This window comes from Heterodontus francisci, unplaced genomic scaffold (assembly GCF_036365525.1).
Source record: "Heterodontus francisci isolate sHetFra1 unplaced genomic scaffold, sHetFra1.hap1 HAP1_SCAFFOLD_102, whole genome shotgun sequence".
Lineage (NCBI taxonomy): Eukaryota > Metazoa > Chordata > Chondrichthyes > Heterodontiformes > Heterodontidae > Heterodontus > Heterodontus francisci.
This window is the reverse complement of record NW_027140380.1, coordinates 1,478,709-1,483,982: the sequence shown is the minus strand read 5'-3', so window position 1 is coordinate 1,483,982 and position 5,274 is coordinate 1,478,709.

Below are 5,274 nucleotides of genomic sequence, written 5' to 3'. Positions count from 1 at the left end.
GGGGTTCCTTGTCGGATATGAGGACTGTATCCATTAAACATTCTGAGCCAGGAGATCCACACACTCTCTGTTATCAAGATTTATGGGCAGGAATGTTGCAAATCTTTGTCTATTAAATCATTGTATTATTAACAGAACTAATGAGGCAATCAGTTCATTATTTGAGTTCTCTCTGTGACCGCGTGGGTTTCCGCCGGGTGCTCCGGTTTCCTCCCACAGCCAAAGACTTGCAGATTGATAGGTAAATTGGCCATTGTAAATTGCCCCTAGTGTAGAGAGGTGGGAGAAGAATGGTGGGGGATGTGACAGGGAATGTAGGATGAATGTAGGATTAGTATAAATGGGTGGTTGTTGGTTGACATAGACTTGATGGGCCGAAGGGCCTGTTTCAGTGCTGCATCTATTAATAAATAACTGATTTTTTTGATGAAGTAACAGAAAAGGTTGATGAAAGGAAAGCAATGGATGTTGCCTATATGGATTTTAAGAAAGCGTTTGACAAACTACCACATAAAAGGCTGGGTAACAAAACTCAGGCTCCTGGAATAGGAGGGTCAGTATCTGCTTCGATTAAAAAATGGATGAAATATCAAGAAAAGCGAGTTGTGATATTTGGTTGTCTTTCAGAATGGAAGATGGCGAACAGTGATGTCCACAAGGGTCAGTGTCAGGACCACCATATATAGAAATGACTCGAATATTGGAATCACAGAATCACAGAATTGTTACTACACAGAAGGAGGCCATTTGGCCCATCATGTCTGCACTGACTCTCCAAATGAGCAATTCAACTCATGTCACTTCCCCGTCCTCTCCCCATAATCCTGCACATTCTTCCTTTTCAGAGAACAGTCTAATTCCCCTTTGAATTCTTCAACTGAACCTGCCTCCATCACATTCTCAGGCAGTTCATACTTTAACCACTCGCTGTGTGAAAAAGTTTTTCCTCATGTCGCTTTTGCTTCTTTTACCAATTACTTTAAATCTGTGCCCTCTCGTTCTCAATCCTTTCACAAGTGGGAACAGTTTCTCCCTATCCACTCTGTCCACACCCCTCATCATTTTGAATACCACTATGAAATCTCCTCTTAGCCTTCTTTTCTCCAAGGAAAACAGTCCTAACTTCTCCAATCTATCTTCATAACTGAAGTTCCTCATCCCTGGAACCATTCTCATGAATCTTTTCCATAATCTCTCCAATGCCTTCACATCTTTCCTAAAGTGTGCGCCCAGAACTGGACTCAGTACTTCAGCTGAGTCTAGTGTCTTATACAAGTTCAACATGACCTCCTTGTTCTTGTACTCTATGCCTCTATCACTAAAGCCGAGGATACTGTATGCTTTATTAACCGCTCTCTCAATCAATGACTTATACCCCCAGGTCCCTCTGCTCCTGGACCCCCTTTAGAATTGTACCCTTTATTCTATATTGTCTCTCCATGTTCTTCCTACCAAAATGAATCAATTCACATTTCTCTGCATTGAACTTCACCTGTCATCTGTCCTCCCATTCCACCAACTTGTCTATGTCCTTTTGAAGTTCTGCACTATCATCCTTACAGTTCACAATGCTTCCAATTTTCGTATCATCCATAAACTTTGAAATTCTGCCCTGTACACCAAGGTCTAGGTCATTAATATATATCAGGAAAGGCAAGAGTCCCAACACTGACTCCTGGGGAACTCCACTACAAACCTTCCTCTAGTCCGAAGAACATCCATTGCTCACTACTCTTTGTTTCCTGTCACTCAGCCAATTCCATATCCATGTTACTACTGTCCCTTTTATTCCATGAGTTATAACTTTGCTCACAAGTCTGTTGTGTTGCATTGCATCAAACTCCTTTTGAAAGTCAATAAAAGCAAAATACTGCAGATGCTAGAAATCTGAAATATAAACAAAAAGTGCTGGAAGTACTCAGCAGGTCTGGCAGCATCTGTGGAGAGAGAAACAGAGTTAATGTTTCAGCTCAGTGACCTTTCAGATGCTGCCAGACTTTTTGAAAGTCCATGTACACCACATCAACAGCATTGCCCTCATCAACCCTCTCTGTTACCTCATCAAAAAACTCCAGAAGGACAGTTAAACATGATTTTCCCTTAAGAAATCCATGCTGGCTTTCTTGAATTAACCCACATTTGTCCATGGGACTATTAATTTTGTCCCGAATTATTCTTTCGAGAAGTTTTCCCACCACCAAAATTGAACTGACTGGGGAGTGAGACGAGGTGAGTTGCTCCAACAGAGATCCAGCACGGGTTCGACAGGCCGAACGACCTCCTTCTGTGCTGTAGCCATTCTATGATTGTATGATTCTAGCGACAACTGTTGATGGAGAGGCAGTGATGCAGGAATGGGTTGACAGAAAGGGGAAAGTCTGGGCTGGTGTGTGTTTGCAGCATTTGCAGCTTGTGTTCGGGTTTGTGAATAAAGGTGATTTGGAAGCTGTGTTCCAAATTGAAGTGTTTGTTGGAAGCAAGAAGTTGATGTAAATTAAGATTAAAACGTGTTGAGATGAAGCACGGTGTGATTGTGGGCAGCAGTAAATATAGTGTTGGTGAATTATTTGTGTTAATAAACTTCCACTGCGCCCTCTGCTGCAGGCTGCTGTTTATATCCAGCTGTGTCTTAGTGCTGTATGTTCGCGAGATAAATGTTTGTTTCAACGCTGTTTATAAAGCAATAGCATTGCACTCAAACAGTCCCAGACATAGCAACACACGTACAAAAGCAAAATACTGCAGATGCTGGAAATCTGAAACATAAACAGAAAATGCTTGAAATAGTCAGCAGGTCTGGCGGCATCTGTGGAGAAAGAAATAAAGTTAATGTGAGCTAAGGAAACCGACCTGAACTGTTAACTGTTTCTCTCTGCACAGATGCTGCCAGACCTGCTGAGCATTTCCAGCATTTTCTGTTTTTATTACAGCAACACAGGTGTTGGGAGGCTCAGCCTGGCTACACAATGTTACAAGGACGCTGAGTAACACCATCGACAACGGGACAGAGAGAAAAACACACAGAAAACCAAGAATAGATGATGAGGAAGCAAAAGTGAGGGACAGAGAGAGAGGCAACGAGACTGAGATGGAGAAACAAGGCATTTGTATGATTGTGTTCTCCCTGTTATCTGAAGGTATTTCCTGTTGTGTAAATATGTTTTCTGTTGTGTAAAGATGTCCCCTGTTGTTGTGTAAAGGTTTTCCCTATTATTGTTTTATTTTCTGTTGCTGACCGTCTCCTGACTGTGACCATTTGCCCTGGTTTTATTGTGGCCAACATCACCATCTGGTGGTGGAGCAGAGGCTCTGCAGGAAGGGGTTGACAAAGGGGGAGAGACACGGCTGGTCCGTGTTTGCAGTTTGTGCAGCTTGTGTTCGTGTGAGCAACAGTGAGTTGTTACTGTTTGATGTGTTCACGAGAAGAAAAAAGCTGATTGCAGTAGAGTGCCTCAGGAAGCATCTTGTTATGATGTTTTAAAAGTGAACTGTTTGTGTTGCTACCGAACATAAATAGCAGAGAATGGTTTCGATCTATTGATCTCTGGGTTACGGGGCCAGCACGCTTCCGCTGCGCCACTCGGCTAACTACTGTTTTAAATTTTTGCTGCCTGTTAGTGAAATATGTTCATTTCCCCAATGTTTTTATAAAAATAGGATTGTCGTCTGAATGCTCAAGAATCCCAGACTCAGCAACACACGTGCTGACGGACTCACCCTCATTGCACAATGACACAAGGACAGTGAGTCACAGCACCGACAATGAGGCAGGCAGAGAAATACACACAGAAAACCAGGAAGAGATTATCAGGACCCAGAAAGGAACAGACAGAGAAAGACACACAGAAAACCAGGCAGAGACAGCGAGAGACCAATGATTTATGTAATCGTGTTCTCTATTGTGTAAAGATGTCCCCTGTGTTTTTAAAATATTTTTCCTGCTGTGTAATATGTTCTCTGTTGTGTTACTGTATTCGCTGTTGTGTAAAGATGTTCTCTGTTATTGTGTAAAATGGTTCCCTGTTGGTTAAAGATCTTCTTACTTGTGTAAATATGATCCATCTTGTGTAAAAGTGTTCCGGGTTGTTTAAATATGTTCCCTGCTCTGCAATGTCGAGCTGAGTCTGCACTGATGGAATTGCTACAGTATCTTCCAGTCTGATACTGGATGAGGGCTGGAATGTGATCCAACGCACAGTCTTTACAAATTAAATTGCTATTGTATCTTTTATTTTCACAATCCAGGGGGAGTTTTAAACTGAATTCTCAGTTTGTATCTCAGGTTATACTATCTTTCAGATTCTCTCAATTTGATATCACACTTGAGATTTAGACTTAAGAAAGGATGTACTGGCATTGGAGGAGTTCAAAAGCGATTCACTCAGCTGATTCCTGAGATGAAGGGGTTGACTTATCAAGAACGGCTAAACAGGTTATTCATTCGAGTTCAGAAGAATGAGGGGTGATCTTTTTGAAACAAACAAGATTCTGAGGGTGCTTAACAGGGTGAAGAAGGGCCTCTGACCTGAAACATTAACTCTGCTTCTCTCTTCACAGATGCTGCCAGACCTGCTGAGTATTTCCAGCATTTCTTGTTTTTATTAACAGGGTCGATGTTGAGAAGATGTTTCCACTAGTGGGGGAATCTCAAACAAGGCGACATAGTTACAGAATAAGGGGACACTCATTTAAAACTGAGATGCAAAGGAATTTCTTCTCTCAGAGGGTAGTGAATGTCTGGAATTATCTACCCCAGACAGTTGTGGAGACGAGATCACTGAAAGTATTTAAAGAGGAAGTAGATAGATTTTTGAAATATTGGACAGTTGAGGGCTATGAAGAGCTGGCATGAAAGAGGAATTGAGGTCTGGGGCAGATCAGCCATGATCTTACTGAATGGCGGGGCAGGCTTGAGGGGCCGAATGGCCTACTCCTGCTCCTATTTCTTATGTTATGTTATATCTAATGTATATGTCAGGATGCACTATGGGAATTAATACTGAAACTTATAAACTCATAATGTGTGTCAATATTGGGCTGGTATTTAACTTGAATCTCAGAGTACATTATTGTGGTTAATTCTGTAACTTTGAAATGGGAACTCTGTGCTATAATGAAAACAAGAAATGCTGGAAATACTCAGCAGGTCTGGCAGCATCTGTATGGAGAGAAGCAGAGTTAACGTTTCAGGTCAGTGACCTTTCATCAGATGTGAAACTGATCAATCCACTGTTACAAATACTCCATCTCAGACTCCCTCCTGACAGTAACTAA